Source organism: Tyto alba, unplaced genomic scaffold (assembly GCF_018691265.1).
Source record: "Tyto alba isolate M040663 unplaced genomic scaffold, T.alba_DEE_v4.0 Super-Scaffold_11, whole genome shotgun sequence".
NCBI classification, from domain to species: Eukaryota; Metazoa; Chordata; class Aves; order Strigiformes; family Tytonidae; genus Tyto; species Tyto alba.
In genome coordinates this window covers 6,525,998-6,546,088 of record NW_024881273.1, presented here as the reverse complement: position 1 = coordinate 6,546,088, position 20,091 = coordinate 6,525,998, and the positions used below count along the sequence as shown (strand labels likewise).

Genomic DNA, 20,091 nt, shown 5'->3' with positions numbered 1-20,091 from the left:
ACAGGATGGAGGAGAGGAGAGATGATTTTTATTCCCCTCATTTTGCATGGGTGACCTCCCATCATTTCCTTATAGCCAAGGGAGCTGAAGAGCTGCTGGAGCAGCGTGCATCAGGATCCCCAAGCAGGGGGAAGGTGCCCAGATCCTGGTTCATGTCCCTGCTGCTCAGAGGAGGTGTGAACATCCCCCAGGCTCCGTGGTGAGGCCAAGGTGTCCATCCAACCATCCACCGTTGGCCTGGGGAGCAGCTCTGTGGGTCCTTACAGCCAAATACTGCCCGCTGGAGAAGCTCTCCATCCATTGGGACACCTCCAACCTCCCTGAGGGGCCCTTTTGCCCCCAGCCCTGCACCCCTTGCCCTCAGCCCCATAACCTGGCTTGCAGAGATTGCTGAGACCAGCATCTGCACCCCAAAACCATCCATGGACCCCGGGACCAGGCCGGGAACCACTCGCACCCCACAGCCACCTCGCTCCGCAGCAAACTCTTTGCTCCTCCAACTGTGAGGGCACCTGGGGCTGGGGCTCGCCGGGGGTCGGGGCGATGGAGGGCCCTCCGAAGAGCCCCTTGTGCTGGAGGGAGACCAGCTCTCTGCCGGCAGGGTATTTTTTTTTCTTCCTCGCTCTTTGTTAAGCTCCCTTTCAGCTGAAATGGCAATGCCTGGGTGTTCTGAGCTGACAATAATTGCTGCAGTCTAGACACTGTCTGGTATGAGGCACGGGGAATCAAAGAGGCCCCTTCTCTCACTGCGACTTTCACACATGCTCCCTCGCTCCGGCTCCTTCCTTCTCCCTCTCCCATGTTCCCTTGGTCTTTGCCTTCTTTTTTTTTTTTTTTTCCCCCCTTGCTCCCCTCTATCTGCCTCTCGCCGAGATGGAGGAGAAGCGTCAGCATCTTCCCCCCCACGCTCTCCCTCTCTGCCGTCTGTTCCTCTCTCCCGCTCCCCTCTCCCTCGCTCGCTCCTTCTCTCATCTGTCTCCTCTCTCCTTCCTCCACTCTTACCTTTATGCTATTCCCTTCCTCCCAAAGTTAGCAGTGAAGCGGGGGGGGGGGGGGGGGGCTGGCAGTGCTGGGGATTTAACTCCTTCCTTGCCCTCTCGCAGGCTCTCCTCCCCATCCCAGCCCCTCACCGGGCTCCAGGGTGCCCTGGCTGCTTTGGGGTGGTGGGTTCCTCTCTGCCGCCCAGGCCCACGCTGGGGCCGTGGCATCGGTCCTGCCAGAGGTTGAGGAGGTGTCTGTCGGGGTTGGTCTGGGTCGGCTGCAGCCTGGTTGGGGTGAAGGGGACCGACGCACCCTCCTTCCCGGCACCGGGAGCCCAGAGCAGCCACCAGCATCCCAGGGCTCGGCTTGGGTTGTCCTCGCCAGCAAACTCCGCACAAGATGTGAGCTTGATCTCAGGCACGGGCCAGGCCTGGGGGTACCCCGGCCATCTTCACCCTTGTAGCACGGACAGGAGAAAGGCGGTTGCCTCTCCCACCTACCACGGAGATCACCTTTCTTCTCCCCTTGCTTTCCCCACCAGCATGGCCACACCCTGGATGTCTCCTACCCAGGAGGGAACCCATCCTCGGGGACATAGGTTGCTCCTTCCAGCACTGTAGCAAACCAAAAGGAGATGTTTTTTCCAGCCACCCACCCCAGGGCTCAGCGGAGCTTGCTGTGCTGATAGAGGGGGAGATTCATCCGAGCTCACACGTGGCTTGCAGCAACACCACCACCCCCTCGGGCTGAGCTCAGCCGCCCCGGCACAGCCCTGTGCCTGCTGCAGGCTCCGGCCAGGCCACGTCCCGCTGGCATTTCGGTGGGATGCCATGGGGCCAGTTCCAATCACATTCAGGAATTAGGCTTTTCCGCTATAATGCTATTAACAGATCATGTCTAGCTCAACCCTGAACTTCTATCATCCTCTGATCCCTGTGCGAAAAACCTTTTGTTTGTAAAGCCCAGCAAAGAATGCCAAGTTTTGGTTAATGAGAGATCTCATCACAAAGGACAGACCATAAATGCTTTTACAAGTGGGGAAACTGAGGCAAGAGGCAGTGAGCCCATTCGGTCACTCTGCCAAGGCCAAAGCTGCCGTGCAGCCATGTGGTTCTCCTCTGTGGGACCCAAATTTGGAGCCAGACATTTGCAAGCCGGCGGAGCCGGTAGCTTGGCTGTCCGTGGGCACAGCAAGCAGCTCTCCTCACGACCTCCAGCATCTCAGTGGCGGCTGTGCTGCTTGCTTACCACGGAAAAGTCACATTAGGAAAGTATGTGATGTATTTTTAACTGTCTCTAATGCAATTTAACAGCTGGAAAGGAGGAAGAAAGCCAACCCCATGCAATCAGGCAGATTTCTGCTGTCCACAAGTGAGGGTTCGGTGGACTCAAGGTTTTTCGGTATGGTTGGGGACCTTGTTTGGGCAGAAAACAACATCATCCTCGAGACAGGGTCTGACTCAAGGAAGACAGCGAGTGCAGGCCAGAGGCCAGAGAACCCAGTAGCTCCTGGTGTGACACACTTGTCCCCAAAAGCCACCATGCTGCCCATGTCTGTAGATGCTGAGTGCTGTGGCCAGGTCTGACTCCCCAAAGAGCTGGATGTCTTGGCGATGCTTTGGCTTTGGGATTCTTTGCACGCTCTGGCAACGGGGCTTGCAGCGAAGGTTTCTGGGAGACAGGTCCTTCAAAACTTCTGCTCTGCACTGGAGGTTCTTAACGTGGGATACGTTTGCCCCCACCATCCCCAGGTGCCTGTGATGCTCCCAGGGCTGGATTTGCTGGGGGGGGGGGCAGGGAAGGTGCTGCCAGGCTGTACCTTCCTCCTCCTCCCCTGGGACGGGGAGGGGTATCTGCCCCCCACACTGCCCTCCCAGCCAGCCCCCCCATAACCTTACACTGTGTGAGGAGGGAGCTCAGGGGTCTGTGGTGTGAGCGGAATGCTGCACCCAGGGTCTGATGCATCACCCCCTGCCTTCCCTGCCCGCAGCCCGGGCAGCCCCTGCCTCCTGGCAGTGAGGGGTGGAAACGGCTCCTTTTCGTGTTCCTCTCCACACCATCCAGGTAGAGGTTCTCCATCCCCAGTAATGGGTCTCTAATGGGGACACTCTGCAGGGTGGGGGCTCTTTGTGCAACAGCAGTAGGGCTTACCTGGAGCATTTGGGGTTGGTTTGCTGCCTCCAAGCACCTGGATGTTCCGGGGGGGCAAGGTTGCTGCCATTGTTGGTGTTACTCTGCCATGCTTCTCCTTGGAGGACTTCCCCCCGCCCCCACCATGGTCCCCAAGACTTAGAGGAAGAGAGTGAGACTATCTCCAGCCCTGTCCCAGGGGACACCCCCGTGGCCAGGCTCAGGCAAGGAGCAGCTTGGGGGCTGGAAGCTGCCGGCAGCTGGTTCATATATTCAGGGCTTTGCACACACGCCGTAAAAACGAGCCCCTGGACAGCCCGGCGGGGAGGGGACTCGGCAGCGGGGGGCTCTGGTGAGTGCTTGGAGGATGTAGGACCCACCGATGCTCAGAGCTGCTGCCGTCTGCACATCTTTTTGAGGACGGGGCGGGATGTGAAGTCATATGGAGTCTCCTCGGGCTGGAGGGGGGGGTATCTCGCTGGGCAGAGCATCGCTGAGCTTAGAAAGGGCTGGTAGAGGGAGAGCAAGCGGAAACGCAGGCACAGGGAAGGGAAACAACTTGCTGAAGGTCATCCCTGGGCCAGCGGCAGAACCAGGAATAAAATCCAGGTGTGCCGAGCTGGTCCTTGGGTTGTATTCATGCACGTGGTTGCATTAACACTGCTGTCCCCAGGGAGGGGCCATTAACGGTAGAAATAGTATCCCAAAGCCACCGGTACCCTCTGGAGCCACGCCGCAAGCTGTGGGGCTGGTTTGCATCTTAGAGAAAGCAAGGTTTGGATATTTGGGGGTCCCCTTTTCTCTCAGAGCATCTTCCAAGCCCCGCTGGGTGGATACTATTGGATGCTGGCTGATAAGGCCAAGTGGTTAAAAACACTGCCTTTATTTGGAAGTTTATCTCCAAATCCTAATGAAAACAGACACAGAGGGAAGCCAGGGACAGCGACAAGGGGGGGACTCACACCCCCCATAGCGGTGGGGACTGGGGCTGGGTGACACTGAGCAGGGGGACCTGGTGGGATTTGGAGTCTGGTTGGCTCTGGCAGAGGGGGAGGGTGGCATTTAAAAGCTTTGAGGCAAAACCAAGGAGCCAGGGCAAGATCACTGTATCCCATGCCTGGGGAGGGAGAGCCTGCGGGGCAGCTGTGGTCCTCCTCCAAGCGCCCCGAATCTGGGAATCCTCCCTAGTTTTTTTTGTAATTAGGGGCTCAATGAAGAAGAAAAATCTTGAAACCAAGGAAACGAGGGAGACAAAAAAGGAAAATGTTGGTTCCTGCAAGGCAGAGCAAGCTGGCTTCAGCACCCTGGGGTGAGGGTGGGTGCTGCCCCTGCTGCCTGACCCCTTCTCCATGGCTGGGGGACGAAAAGGTGATGGGGTTGAGATGCAATAAAAAAATTAGAAGGTGAAAGGAAGGGTCTTGTGCAGGGAGGGATGAAGAGCTTCACCCTGGAGGGTGTAAAGCAGCTCAGGAGACTGCTTTGGTGCAAGAGGGATGTTGGAAGAGGTGAGCAGAGGTTTTGGGGGGATGCTGTGGGGCAGAGAGCAGCTATGGTGGGCACAGTGATCCCACAAAGACTTTCCAGACACCAAAATAATACTCCCAGACCAAAAGTTATGGGGTAACAGGGCTGGGAAAACGGGATGAGACGTGTGCGTGTGTGTGGATGTAGTTGCGGCTGTGCCAAGCCCCATAAATCACATTGTGCGGGCTGAAGCTTCATCGAAGGAAATTCTTCCTTGCCTGATTTGGAAATTTCCCCTCAACAACTTCAATTTTCCCCACCAAACAGCAGAGACGCGGGAGCCCGATTACAACAAATGCAAAACCTGACCGGGGAGCCCGCCATCGCGAAGGAGGGGTTCTCTGCCCCGCAGCCCACCGTGATGGGGGTGCATGGGCAGAGCCCTGTTTTTCCCCACATCGGGGCTGCTCCAGTGCGGTGCTAAGGCTCTGGGGGGTGTGCACCGCCGTCGCCCCATCGCTTGCTCTCTCTCATTCCCCACGTCTACACCGGGCCGGGCCCAGCTCTGCTGTGCTGGGGTGGTGGTGGGGGGGAGCGTAACTTGATATTTTCCTGCGCGTCCCCCAGAGGGTTTTTTCCATTACACAGGCAGAACGGAGCAGAGCAGAGCTGCCTGCTCGCCCGGCTCCCCCGCCTGCAACCTCTGGCACCGCTTTTCCAGCGGCACATTGTGCAAATGTAACCTTTCAGCGAGCCACTCCTACGGCAGGAAGCCGGGGGGCTCCGCTCCTGCCAGGAACGCAGCCGGCGCGGAGCTGGAAGGCAGCCCGTTAATCAGAGCCGGCTGACAGCGAAGCACACATCCTGGGCAACAGATTTCTTGCTCCCTCTCCCTCGCTCAGCATCGCCTTCCCGCTCCCGCTCGCTGCGGCTCAGCTCCGCGGGCTGCCCCGCCATCCTCGCCTGCCTTTCTGTCCTCCTCCTCCTCCTCCTCCTCCTCTTCCTCAGGCCGCCAAAGTGCTTCCCCAGGCGCTCTCTTGCCCTCGCGGTGCTGAGGCGTGAAGCCGGGGTTGGGGTCCCGGTGGGGACCCCCAGCGAGGAGGGGACCGGCGGCCACGCCGAGGCGAAGAGCACGCCAGAGCGTCGGACCTGGTGCCCGGCCGTGCTCAGGGGTGCTGTGCTGGCGGATGGCACCCATGGGTGGCTAAAGTGCTCTTCAGGACCTTCTCCGGGGTCCTGCCCCTCAGTGTCACCCACCCAGGGGGGGGCTTGCAGTCCTTTTCCTCTCTGACCATCACAGCGGCGCTTTGAGGCAACGCCTTGCCCACCTCCTGCCTGCTATAAAAACCAAACTGGAGCTTTTTACGTGTTGGCAGCAAACACATTGGAGGGGGCTCTCCTCCGCCCGTGCCCAGCTTTGTCCAGGCACACCAGCACGTCCACACCAGCACCGGCGGTTGTTGCCCCTCGGGGAGGGTTTAGCCTTGGCTCACCTCCGTGGGGCCGCAGCAGCTCGCGGCTGCACGCCAAGGCCCTGCGCCGTATCTCGGGTGTGCTGGCCCTGCCAGTGCCTCCCCGGGGGTGAGGGACTGGCCGGGTGAGAGCTGGGCTGACCGAGCTGGGGGGCTGTGACCCCGTCGGGGAGGGATGGGATGGGACAAGGTGGCCGTGTTGGTCAAGGTGGCAGCTTGGGTGGTGTTCCCCAGGTGCCAAACACACCCTCATGCCGAGGTAAAGTCCAAGGAGGAGGAAAAGACAGAGGAAGAAACCCCATTGTCATCTTCACCCATGCAACGGGCTCCCTTTGGTGCAGGAGGAGCGTGGGGCAGCGCCGGTGTCGGGCCCTTCTGCACCCTCACTTTGGGCTTGCCAGCAGAAAAAGCCACTGAAAATGGTGACATGCAGCTTTGTTCCCTTTGTAGCTCCTCCTGCCCCTGCAAGACCAAGAACTGAGGCTTTTTCTTCCCCAGCAAAGCCCCCTTGGAAGCACCAGGGATCCCTCCAACCAGGCTCTGCCGCATGGTGCCATGACTTTGGGGGCAGGATTTATCCCCCTCCTAACTGCAAGTGCATAAAAATCAGCCATCTAAGCTGTGTGGGGTTTCTGGACTCACCGGCATGGCCGAGCAGAGATGTAGGTGACACTTTTATCCCCTCCTGAGATGGGTTTGCTTTGTTGAGGCTGAGGGGTTTGACTTTTGGAGCTACTGAACCTGCCATGGGCTGGGCTGCGGGTGCGAGGGCTCTTCCAGCCGCCCTCAGACTCGTCCCCAGCCCGGCTGGTGGGGCCGGTGCTGCAAACCCCTGCATTTATTTTTCATGTCTGATTTCTTTCTGGGTTCAAAGCACTAAATGTGCTGCATTGTAGCATCTGTTTTTGTGGTATTTCCAGCCCAGCTGGAAGCAGGAGGCACTCGAAATTCAGAGATGGAAAAAAAATAATGAATCTGGTGAGATTTCGTCTTCCTGCCAAACTTGCCAAACCCAGGATGCTGGGAGAGCCCTGCTGCGGGCGCAGCATCCCAAGGCCTCACCTCTTCCACCCTCTTCCCACTCTTTGCTCGTCCCAAACTGTCCTCTCATTCCCAAATCACTTTCAGGGCACCGCACAAAGCTTGACGCTGCTGTCGGAGCTGGGACCGGGCAGATAATACAGTTGCTGAATTTATTTCACCTTTTCCTCTGGTTGCGAATTGTCCGGGAGCAGATGGTGATTTTCTCAAGTGTATCCGTTATTCGAAGTCACTCACTGAGACAGCGATGGCTCAAACAAATCCCAGGCCCCCTGCAAAGCCATCATTTGGTCTTTCCATCTGCCCAGCCGCCGCCGTCGGTGTGGGCTCAGCTTCCGCCAGCGTGCCGGAGGGAAGTGGGGAGGCAGGAAAGCCGGCGGATGGGGTCAGCCCCGTCGCCTGCGCCTTTCTCCCCACTCATCTCTACGCAGCACCCGCGGGGTGCGAAGTTCCGGGGGCTGTCAGGAACGGTGAGGGTCCACACCCCGGCTTTGCTGGGGTTTGGGGGGTTTGGGGCTGAGCTGGCTCACTTGCACGGCGCCTTCCCATGCCAGGAGCGGGGTGAGGCTAACTCACTGGGAGCGTGCCCAGTTGCAAACTGGGAAGCTGCTGCTTGCGAGAAGGTGCCAGTAGCTATTTCTATTGCACCTGCCTGCCTGGCTGAGGGTGAAATGGGTGCTTTTAGGGTGGCGAAACACCGAAACAGCCCCAGGAGATCTCATATATACAGCAGTCCCTGGGGCACAGGCCAGTGTCCCAGCCCAGGCTGGAGGTACCGGGGGGGTTTGTCTGTGCGGCGATGTGCCCAGCTTTGGGTGATGGATGTGACAAGGGGACCAGCAAAATCAGCCCAGGGTCGACTGCAGGTGGCAAGAGCCCTCCCAGTGTTGGTGACAGCTTGCTGGGGGAGTCTGGGCAGGTCTGTGAGGGGTGGGCTTTGCCCAGGCGGCTTCTGCCAACCTCCTCTGGTGCCTCCGAGGGGACCAGTGCACCCACAGCTCTGCTCCGGGTGCTGGCAGATTGGGAAGGGGCCAGGCATAGGTTGTGATCCAGCCCCAGGATAACACCCCACCCACCACCATCCCAAAAAACCCACAGTGTAATTGTGAGAATGGAGAGAAATGAGGAGAAACATGTGAATTCCCAAGCTCGCCCTCAGCCCAGCAGTCAGTCCCTGGAGCTGGGGCATCCTCGACTTCTCCACCCAGAGAGGGGCTGAGCTGGGGAAACGCTCCCGCAGCGATCTGCTCCCTCCTCCTGGCTAGATTTGTCTTTTTCTCCTTCCCCATCTTATCTCTTTTCCCCTCCCCAGCAGAGACCCTGGGGCTGGCTGGGGGGGGACCGAGTGCCCTCTCACTAGGGTACTGGACCCATGCAGAGGGCACTGGGGGGAGAGGGGGGAGGGGGGCTGCAAAGGGTTCACAAAGGGTAAAACACTTTGAAATGCAGTTTCCTCTCCCCTCTCGACCTCCCCCCCACCCAGCCCCGGCTAAACAAATACCCCTGGGCCGGAGATGCCGCCCACATCCCCCAGGCTTTTGTTCCCAGGCCTTTGTCTGGGGCTGGGGAAGAGGCCAGGACCCCCCAGCGTCCCTGGGGACACCCATGCACCCATGCTGACAGGGTCCTGCACTGCCTGGGGTGCTGAGAGGGAGGCAGGAGGTGAGATCTGGCTGTGCCCCTCGCCGCAGGGTTTGGGGACACCCTATGAGCCACCTGGGTGGCCCTCAGTGGCCTCCAGCTGCTGTCCCCCTTGCTGCCACCCCACTGCCACTTTTTTACCCATCCCTGGGAGATGCTTATGGACAGGTCCTGGTCCATCCTGTCCCCACTGTGTCCCCTCCTGGCACCCCACCATGGGCAGTGCCACCAGGTCATGCTCCCCATGGGGACACCCGCAGATGCTAAATTACACCCAGCGCCCATGGGACCCTCCAGGCAGAGGGACGCTGGCCATGTCCCCATCTCAGAGACCCCACAGAAGAAACCCCAGGAAAAATTATGTGGGTTTTGGAGAGACCCCTGGCCACCAGGAACCCATCACCTGGCTTTTCATTTACATCCAAAAAGCCACTTTAATTACACCCCTGCCCTGGGAGAGGGATCACTTCAGGGAGTTGCTTTCTGGGGCAAAATGTTGGTAGAAAAAACCCCTATGTACAATCAAAGAACCCCGATGTGACCTAGGAGACTCCAATGACAGCCTCAAACCACTGTCCCTGCTAGTGACACCCTTGCTCTGTGCAAAAGAAACACCTCCGTTAACTCAAAGCAAAGGTGAAACTCCAAATGAACCCCCTGGAAACCAAACCCTGGCTTTGCCCTGGAGCGAAGCGTTTCTCTGGTGACCACGTTTGGAGGAAAACAGGATTGTTTGAAATGTCCCCTGTTGTTCCTGCCTCGCACCAGGAATTACAACAAGAAAATAAATACCTTTTTTTTTTGTTGTTGTTGTTGAAACTGTGAAAGTGTCCCCTAGAATAAGCAGAAACCATTTGTCCCAGCCTCACAACTCCCTTCATGTCCCTGTCACCGCGGGGCCAGGCAGCGGATGCCGGTCCAGCCGCTCTGACCGGCTGCAGCCAGGGATGTGCAGAGCCTTTCCAGACAACAAAAGCTCTCTGGCTGCCTGATTTCCCGCTGCCTTATCTCCCTCTGTGATGGCCAGGTTATCTAGAGGTGGAAGAGGCTCTAGGACACCCTGATCCCAATCCCTGAGGACTGGGAGCCCTGGCAGGGGTGGGCGATTGCTGTGGGTGGGGGCACAAAGCTTTAGAAAGAGCAGAAACGGGGGGCTGTCAGCACTTGGGGATCCCATCCTGCATGGGGCAGAGCCCTTTTCCTCCCGCTGACGCCTTCATTGCGTGCAGTGGGGTGGGCAAAACCTCCCTGGGGAGCAGGTTTGGGGCTGGGGTGAGTACCAAGACCCCCGATTGCCTCTGCCCAGGGGCCAGCCCAGGGGTCCTGAGCCCCGGCGGGGCGAGCGGAGGAGGCTGCGGGGCCGGCCATCGGGGAGAACAGCCCCGCAGCCGAGCGCCGCGCTTGTCACCCAGACAAGAGATCAATAACTAATTTCACTGCAGCAGCAGCGCCGGTTTTTTTTCCAATAATTGTGAGCTGGCGGTGGGGAATGAGGCTCTCAGCACCACTCCACACCAGCCTGCACCCGATCAATCGCCACACCGCTGGGGCAGCAGGAAAACTCATTTTTCTCCTTTTCTTCCCTCTCTCCCACCTCCTCCCGCTCCATCCTTCCTCCTCCTCCTCCTGGCGTGGTGCTGGGCTGTGTCCCCACACCGGGTGGGATGTGATCTCAGGCTTTCCACAGCCATCCCTGTGGTGGTGGGAGCGATGGCTGAGCCTCCTGTGCTGCCTCAACAGCCCCGAGCGCTCTGGTCCCCCGTCGCCTGCGGGTCGGACCCGGCTCCTTGCGCAGAGCATCGGTCCAGCAGTGCGGACGAGGGTGGCAGAGGAGCGGCTGCTCCTCTCCTCGGTAGGATCAGGGGCTCCCAAGGCTGCCCTGGCTACCAGGCTGTGACTTCTGGTGGCCTGTTGATGCCTTTATGTGATCCGAATGGGGCCCTTGTTTTTACAGCAATACAGAGGGAAATCTCTAGGTTTTCATCCCCTGAGCAATTGGTCTGCACCAGGGCACCAGCCTTACTGATTTTCTCCCGTAACTATCCTTTATCCCTTCTGCTTCTGTAACCCCACCGTGCCTCAGTTTCCCCCATGTGTATCTATAATAGATGGGGCTGAGAACATCCCTCCTGCTCCCTCCCATGCCATTAGGAGCCACATTGGCTCCATGTCCAGGGCAGAAGGTGTTACTTGTTCCCACTCACAAGGTAGCGCTTGGTTTTGGGGTTCCCAGGCTGATCTGTGAGGTCCCGTGATCCACACACCCACAGGGCAACAGGGAGCGATGCTGCGTGCTCAGCATCTCTCCGGGATCGAGAGAAGCTCAGACAAGGGGGGAGACTGGGGCACCTTTGGATGTCTCTGATACCTCCAGCAGCTTTTGGACGAGGTGCTGCGCTTGGGCACCGCAGTGAGGAAGGCTCAGCGGTGGGTTTGTCACCGCAGCATCTTCCAAGCCCATCCAAGCACCGGTCACCCAGTGCAGAGGGCAACGGTGCAATCCCTCATCCTTTCTCCTTAATTTAAGACCCCCCTCACTGGTTCCCCGAGACTGTCCCCATGAATTAAACACCACCTTTGCTGCGGAGCGCCAAGAACTGCCTGCATAATTTCAAAGTTTTATTACTTGCCTTGAAGGCGCTTATTGATTGGGGTCCTCTCCAGCTGATGGAGCTTTTAGTACAGCCTGGGCTGGCCAAGCAAGGCTGAAATCTCAGCCTGTCCAGCTTAGTTAAACTGTGGCTTAAAACCCCCATGGCATAGGCACAGGCACACCTCTGCTCCTGGGATTGGAGTCTCCACATGCACATCTGCACGGGAGTTGTTTGCACTTTGAGATGCTTTTTGACTTCTCAGTCTCAGCTCAAGAGCTGGTTCCCCCCAGGCCATGCCACATCCCCTGTGGGGTTTAACCCAGAGAAGGATCTTCCTGGAAGGGTTTGAGGTGCCTTTAGGAATTGGGGTGAGGGCAGTTTGGGGGGTTTGTACCCTGCTGAAACTCCAGGCACTGCTCACCTTCGCCCTGAGGCGTGGAGACACTCGTGGGATTTGGGGTTTATATGCAAGACCCAGTGTTGGGTGCAAGCGCCAGCTCCGCAGGGAGCCACGCTGTTTGCACACGCATGCACACACATGTGCATGCGTGTGTGCACACACGTGTGCTCCAGCAAAGCAAGCAGGGCCCTGGCTGCAGGCTTTACCCTGCAGGTCTTCGTGGCGGGTGGGCTGCCGGCTGCCCCTTGGCTCGGCTTCGGAAAGGAGCCGGGAGCAGCCACTGCCGCCTTCGCTTTCAAGCTCTCCCTGCCACTGCTGGAGGCCGTGGGGCTTCGAGGGCCACCGTGCCGCCGGCGAGGGCCACCAACCTGCCAGCATGCTGGGAGGTGGGTGCACCCCTCTATCCTAAGCACCCCAGCACCGGGCTCCCCCTCCCCATGCTGCCGCCAGCCCTGGGTACCACGGGCAAGCGGGGGCTTTGCCCACTCCACCCCTCGCACAGCACTGGGGCTGGTGGCCAGGAACCCCCTTCCAGCAGCTGCTTGGCCCCAGAGGAAACACAGGGGTGAGTGGTGAGCGTGGCCGAGCCGTGGCTCTGTGGCTGCAGAATTGGCCACTTCCACCCTCTCCTAATTTTTGTGCCCTCAGGGGCCCCCCTACTTTCACTTCCAGTACCCCCCGTCCCCAGGGCTACCTGTGCGTGGCTGGGCTGGGGTTTGGGGGAGCAGGAGAGGGGCGGTGGGAGCCCCCACGGCTCCTTTAAGAAACCCACAACCAGCTCCAGAAACCAGCTCAAGGTCACAGCAGGAACCTGCGGACTTGGCAGCAGCGAGCGAGGGAGGAGGGATGGAGGGAGGGAGGAAAGCAGCCCGAGATCAAAATGAAATCACAGCCGGGGAGAGGGGACGGCTGGCGGCAGAGCGGAGGGGAGCGGGAAGGCGGGGTGCAGCGGAGTGGGACGTGCAGGGGGGTCCCACCCATGGGTGCCCACCCCCAGGATTGCTGTAGCCCTGACCCCAGCTCGAGGCTTCACCATGTTGCCCGGCGCAGAGCCCTGTGCCCTCCTCGGTGCCCTCTCATGTGCCCGGGGCTGGCCAAGCCAAGGAACGTCCCTTCGTGCCCCCAGAGCCGCCCTGGGAATGCTGGAGGCACGTCCCTCCCACAGGACTTTCCGGGCTCCTCAGGAGCAGAGCAGGAGGGAGCTGCTGGCCGGGAGGGTCGGATCCTGCAGCAGCTCATGGCACAGCCCACTCCCAAACTCTTACCTTATTTTCTTTTTAAAGTTGGTTTTCTTTTTAAAGCAGCAGCTCCCGGAGTCCTGTGATCACTGCTGAGTTTCAGACCAGGAGGACCTTCAGAGCCATCCTCACCGGAGGGCACAGAGTTGGGGAAAATAAGTCTTTAAAGGCTCCAAACTCAGGCAGTTCATTAAAAAATAAATAAAACGCCTTCAACATTTCATTTTTTTAATCTTTGGCATTGAAACGAATCTCACAATTCTGGGTGCTCTGACTTGCCTTCTGGGCAGGTAAAGCCGGGTGAAGTGAAGGCACTGGGGATGAAGATAAACCTTCTTCAAGCCAGGGTGCTCACAGCCCATCCCTGCGCAGCCCCAGGGCCTGATCCTGCCCTGTAGGCTGCAGCACATTTACCTGTGCAGGGAGCTGCTGGCTTAGCAGATCTGGGGGCTTTTGGGGAACAAGCAGGAGCAAAGCTCGGGCAGAGCCGACCCTGGAGGGTGGCTGTGGCCAGGTGGGAGCTGAGCTGTGCCTCCGAAGCAGCTCATCCTGGGGTTGGGTTGGCGATGCCCGATTTTAATTTTCATCAGCAGAATTAATCTGTGGAGTTATTTTCCCTTCCTCCCCCTCCCCTTCCTCTCCTCCCCGCTTTATACAGAGAATTTGATCATTTCTCCCAGGAGCTTAGTACCATTAACATTCACTCCCAATGCGTGCGAGCCATGCTGCATCACCAAGTGCTGCTGGTGCTGCCGGCTCCGGTACCCAACCCCAACTCAGAGGGGACCTGGGCATCTGCTTTTCCCTCCCACAGCCGGGGCTGGGGGAGCCCCTCTGCCCCCCAACTCCACACCGGGCTGTCCCGGCACAGCAAAGGAGGGTGGGATCCTGGCCTCCAGCTTTGCTCTGCTGGAGCTTGGACTTTTCCAGAACATGAAAGCTGAGGGGCTCTGGGAAGAGCACCCAAGCCAAGGGCATGGCCAAGTTTTGCAAGATTTCGTGTTTTAAATCATGCAGATTGGTAACCCGGGGCTTTCCTGTAGTTGTGCAAATTTGCAGGCTTTGGGTTTCCATTAATAAAGGTTAAATAACGAATTATTATTATTATTGTTGTTGCTGCTGTTATTATTATTGATTATTAACTTTTATTATCAAATATTTCTATTAAATATTACTACTAAATATTATTAATGTTATTAAATACTGAAGACCAGACTGCCTTCCCCAGCAATAGCATCGGGGAGCTACAGTCGGCACAGCCTCACCCAGCCGGCACCGTGCCAGCCGTGCGCCTCGGCTCTGTATGTGCTGTAGGCCTGTGTGCTACAGATCCAGGTGCAATGTATGTAATCTATATGGGAAGCAGCCTGTGCTGAGTTTTTGCTTTCTTTGCTTAGCCGAGGTCTGAAGGGGGCCCAAGAGCTGGGGCAAATGGGAAGGGAGGAAACACGGAGCCTGGTGGGTTTAACGCTTGGCTGGAGTGTGGTGGGGAGCACCATTGCCTGTGCCCAAACCTGGCCGGGTTTCATCCCGGGGGTTCCCCAAAAGCCTTTCTGACCCCTTTTTCAGGCCCTTCTGTCCGCTGCAGCTCCCCCAGCAGCAGCACTAACCCACATGTGCAGCCAGTAGCTTTGCATCCAAAGGGATGCTGAAGGGCAACAGCAGCCCCGCTGAGGGAAAAAGGGACTTTTGCAGAAACTGGTGCCTTTGGGATTGAAGTGGAGGCATCGGTGGCAGGTCCTGGCTGTGTGCAGGCACAAAAGCCCACCTGCACCCACCACACTTCATCTTTTCCTTCCTGGTCACTAGCCCTCCCAGGGTGTCCTGCCTGGGAAATTAAATCAGCTCCGAATGGGAAGTGAGACTGAGCCGGCCCAGCCCAGGAAGAAAAAAATGCAGCAAAAGGAAAACCAGTTCAGAAGCTGGAACAGAAAAGAAAGGTTAAATCCTGCACGTGCTGCCATCCCTGTCACCCCACAGCTCGTCCCAGGTGGGAGCGGAGCTGAGGACGAGCTGCACGTGGCCACACACCCTTAGCAATAGCTGAGATGGTCGGTTTGTCCCACCAAGGCTGTGCAGAAAGGGGTGAATTTTGCTTTAGAAGGATTCCTGCTTCAACACAGCCCTTTTTATTCTTCCTTTCTGGCTATGGAGAAGGGAGCAGCCAGGTGCTGAGCCTGCCACAGCCCAGCCGTGCTGCCGGGCGAGGGCAAAGAGCCGTTCGATGTGACGAGGAGCCGAGCGCTTTATTTTTAGTCTCAGTTTAGCAAGTATTAATTAATAAGAGTGTAAATGCTAATGCTGAGATGACACAAATTGCATTGCCTGAAATGAATGTTTGGGACTTGTCTGTGCCAGGATTTACAGCCGGGTGGGTTCACAGGGGCTAAATTATTGCTCAAACTGCAAGGTTAAGCTGAGCCTGGCATCAGCTGTGCCGCAATGGGATGTGCCGGGGGGTCAGGGCCGTGCCGGGGGCTCAGGGCTGGGATCAGGGCTGGGCCTCTGGTCACCAGCTCATCCCTCCCTGGCAAAAACTCCCAGGAGGTTTTGCAAAGTGTGGGTCATTTTAGTCTCTACCCATTGGGGCTGAGTGGGTTCTGGGGTCAACCCTTACAGAAGGATTTATCAGCCCGGTGAAGACTAACTTGGGAAAAAAAAGTCTTCTTCCACCTGCCAAGTCCCTCTGTCCTGCCTGTCCCCGTCCTGTGGCTTCTTTCCCCAAGAACTCGGCTTGGCCGAAGGGTTGTGAATGGGCTTGGGAGAATGAGGAGGTGAAGAAATACCCCTGGGCAGTAAAACATGAAGAGTTTTGGCCCATCAGCACCAACACGCTGGCTGGGTTTGCTGGCATCACAAAAACTGATAAACTTGCAGCTCCATCAGTGTTCAGGCTGCGGAGTTATTAGGACGTGAAGGTCTGTGCCTGGAGACCTCCTGCCCGTGGGGGGTCCGGTGCTGGGGGCACAGGGCTGTGGGTGGGAGGAGGAGGGAGCGGGGCTGCCTGGAGGGGCTTATCCTGCCTGTGAGGTGGTTTGGGGAGTCGGGGGTTTCCAGTGGTCTGTGGCCTCCGCGCTGTGAGCTGGGGTGAGGGCGGCGTGGGGTCCCGAGGGACCCGATGGGGCTTAGCGGGCAGCTCTGGGGCCATGCTTAAACCTCTTGAGTGGGGCTCTTAAATCTTCCCAGAGAGGCAAGTGCTCAGGCAGGCTGGATCCAGGCCAGGTTTTCTTCCTTCTTTCTCCTTTCACACGCAAGCGGGAGGGAGCTGCTACCTGCCTGACGTGCTGCTGCTGCTCAAAGCTGCTCCAGCAAGCCCAGCTCACCTGGGACGGCGGCGGTGGCCGAGGGGGAGGCTGAGGAGCGTGGGCAGTGCAAGCCAGGCACGGGAACATGCACTGGGAGCTTCTCAGTGTGCACACTGCACCTCCCAGTGCTCAGGCTGCGTCCTCCCAGCTGCACACTGCATCCTTCCACTGCACTCATTTCATCCTCCCGGTGTACACACTTGCATCCTCCCAGTTCACACGTTGCATCCCCCCACCACACACTGCATCCCCCCACTGCACACGCCGCATCCATGCACTGGGGCAGAGGTGGGAGCTGGCAGGGCTGCAGACACCCCATGGGGGTGGACGGAGTCCCCCTGCCTTCCCACGCTGGGGGGCTGCCCTTCACCCAGGGGTGCTCAGCTGCCATTTCGGGAAAGCTGAAAGGGCTGAGTTAGTTTTTATCACAGGTTTGGGAGGGTACAGCACTGCGGGTGTTTGGGGAGGTGTCACGCTTGGCAGGATGTGATGGGACACGCGGTGGGGGGGTCACAAGGTGGGATGCTGGGGTGCTGCCTTGGGGCTCAGCAATGCCAAAACCCCGCTGCTCTGGGGGCTTGAGTGAGCCACCCTGGGTCACTGGCTCTGGGTGCTTGGCTGCTGCCACCCACAGGGGTGGGAGCTTGGGAATTAGAGCAAATTATTCAGCACCCCCACCCCACCCACCCCCGATCTCAGGCAGCGCTGGGGCCACCCCTCCCTGCTCCGCGCGGTCAGGCCGAGCCGCAGGGGGAGAGGATGCTCCGGGCTGAGCCCTCGCAGCCCCTCGCCACCACGCAGGGACTCAGCCAGGGGGCCGGGGGCCACGCAAGAAATCCCAACCCAGGGCCTCACCAAAACCACCTGCTGCAGCCGCATCCAAGGCACCTCCCCGTGGGCTGGGGGCCGCCGTGGTTTGGGTCGCGGGGAAGGGATGCGCGGGCGGGATGCGTGGCCGTGGCGCAGGGCTCCCCGAGCTGCCGCGCTGCTCTTCAGCGGCTCCGTCCGTATCATCGAATTTTAATTTAGTTAGTTGAGTTCTTTAAACAGTGTGAACTTGGTAAGTGCTTTGCATATTTTATACTCATGAGTAACATTTATCAAACAGAAAGTACAATTAATCAAAGAGAGGAGCTCTCGTAACTTGGAGCAGTTTGTATTCTCCCTCTTTCTCTCTGCTGTGCTCTTTCCTCCGTGTCTCCCTCCTCTTCCTCTTTCTCCCCACTGCCCCGCATCGGCCATGGAGCCAGGGCAGCTTCACTGTGCACTACACTCACACACATACTCTCTCTCTTTCTCCCCACTATATCAACTACACCACACATACATATACAGAAATGTTTTACATATGTATATATATATTTATCCGTATGCATATATCTATATCCATATACCTGTATCTATCTGGTGTGTAAATATATGTGTATATATGTATGTTGTATATAGTGTGCTGTATGCATGTATGTCTATACATATAAGCATAAATGGTCTGCTTACACTGTATATCTGTGTATATACACAGTTATACTCACCATATTATACACACACAGAATGCATAGAATTTGTATATATATATATATATGCACTATATCTATTATTTAGTATATAGCATACAGGTTATAGTATATCACCTATATTACACTATAGATAATAAATATACTTTATCTATTTCAGGCTGCCAGGGGGTTTCAGTGATGATGCTTCAGCCTCCCGGGGAGAGCCAGTGGCTGAAGGAGCGAGGTGGGATGGATGATCCCAGTCCTGAGCGGTGCTGGGCAGCCACCTGGCCAGCAGAAGTGCCTGACCATCTCCATTTGGGGACAGAGACCAGTGGCCAGTGACAGGGACACGGGAAGCCCTGACAAACCTCCTGGGCACAAGCGCGGCCGCAGACCCCCAGCCTGCGGCCCCTCTCCTTGCTGGGCGCTGGGGATGAGTTAAGGACCAGAGGTTATTTTTGGGACAGACAGCAAAGGCATGATGACCTCTGTCCCCAGGACATCTGCATTTATTTTAAGGGCAGGATCACCCAAACCATGTCAGGTTTCAGCTCCAAAGGCCCCGGGGCAGCGCGGGGGTGAAGCCTGCACTGGTACCCAGTGAAGGGCTGGCACTGGTGTGGCAAAATGAGAAGTGACGGAGCATGGCTGGCACAAAGGGACCCGTGTCTCTGCCACCCCTCTGAGTGCCTTGGTGGCTCTCGGCGGAGCAGAAGCCTTGACCTAATTTATTCCGACTTCCCAAGCCTTGGCCACGGCGCGGCGGAGGCAGCTGAAGGAGCCGGGCAAATGTGGATGCAGGGCAAGTTGGGCCGGGGTCAAACCCCGCTGCCTCGGCAGAGCACAGGAGGTGGGAACATCCCGCGTGGGTCCCAGCAAAGTACCTCGGAGCTCCTCCCAGGGCCTCGGAGAGCTTCGTTGCTCTATTAATTGCCGGTAAGGGCAGCAAACAGGGCAGCAGGCGCCCGCCCAGACCCGGGTTAAATGCGGCCGAGGGAAGGGCTGTGCCGGCGCTGCAGGACCTGCCTTGCAAATCACCTGCAACAACATGTGCCGTCCTGGTCACCTCTTCTCAAAAATGATAGTGCAAAATTAATTAGAATTAATTAATCAGAAAAGGGTAATAAGGGTGATTAAGCACCTGGGGAAAAGAAAAAAAAAAAAATATTCCTGAAGAGCGATTGCAGCGCCGGTGATTACCTTGAAAGGCGGTGAGTAAGTGGGAGCAGGAGGAGAGTGTGCAGGGAAACAAATGGGCTGGAGAAGGGGGTCTGGGGGGTGTTTTCTGTCTCGTCGCACAAGGAATTACTGAGTGACAAGATTGAAACTGGTCAGAGGAAAAGCATTTCCCGGCAGCAGTGACCATGGGGAGGCAGCTGAGACGAGGAGGGGAGCGGGCAGCTCTGTGGCGTGGCTGGAGCTGTTGCTGCTGCCACGTTTTTGCAGATTTGGCTTTGCACAAACTGGCCCCAGGGTTGAACCTGTCTCCAGCAGAGAATGGGACCCAGTGGAGCGTCCTCGATGGTGGGACCCTTGTCCCCAGCCCTGTCCCTTTGCCGGGCTCAGGAGAGTGGCGAGCCAAGGGATGGTCAACCGATTTCTTTTTCCTCTCTTAATTCTCAGCCACACTCTATTGCCTCAGTAATAACAATAATATAAAATCAAAGGGAACATTTTCAAGAGAGATTGGCCCCCAGTTCAAGGCAACCGCTGCTGCCTTCATTGAAACCTGAAAGGCTGATGCGAAGCCCCAGCCCTGGGGTGGGGACAGGAGCACTGTCCCTTCCCTACCACCACGAAGGGCTTTGGCGGTGGGGAAGGATGGAGGGGAGTGGCTGGGGCTTAATGGAAAAGGTCTTCAGGAGCCCCAGTGCAGCACAGTGAAAAATAAAAGGAAAAATGTCTCTTTTGAGGAAGTGAAGGGGGCAAATACTTCGGGTTCTCATGGGAAATAGGTGGCATGGATGGGATGTAGATGCCTCATGGCCTGCTTGAAATTGCAGGTGACGACCAGAGTGATGCAATGGCCACCGGTGGCTTCAGTGAGGGGAAAACTGGTGGGTTTTGGTCATTCAGGTGCCTGTGCGTGGAGGATGCTCAGTGCCAGCTCACCCCCTCCTTGCACCTCTGCAAACACCCCCCCATCCCAGGAGCAGCCAGATGCTGCTGCCCTGTGCTCAGTGTTCCCTCCCTGGTGATGGATACCCTAATTTCCTTAAAATCTGGAAAGTAAAAATGGGACAAAAGCGGTGCTTTCTGTGCTTAGAGATGCTCTCGCTGCATTCCCGACTCTGCAGCCAAGTGAACAGGCTCTCCCAGCCCCTGC

At 57.5% G+C, this 20,091-nt stretch overlaps 1 long non-coding RNA gene across 1 annotated transcript in view; it reads left to right on the top strand.

Moving 5' to 3' along the window:
* The window catches only part of LOC116958830, a 36,387-nt gene extending 23,203 nt beyond the window's left edge, over positions 1 to 13,184 (top strand). Inside the window, exon 4 of the long non-coding RNA XR_004405486.1 lies at positions 13,028 to 13,184. This is a non-coding gene — a long non-coding RNA (uncharacterized LOC116958830). The remainder of the gene's footprint in view (positions 1 to 13,027) is intronic.
* Positions 13,185 to 20,091: the final 6,907 nt, after the last annotated feature.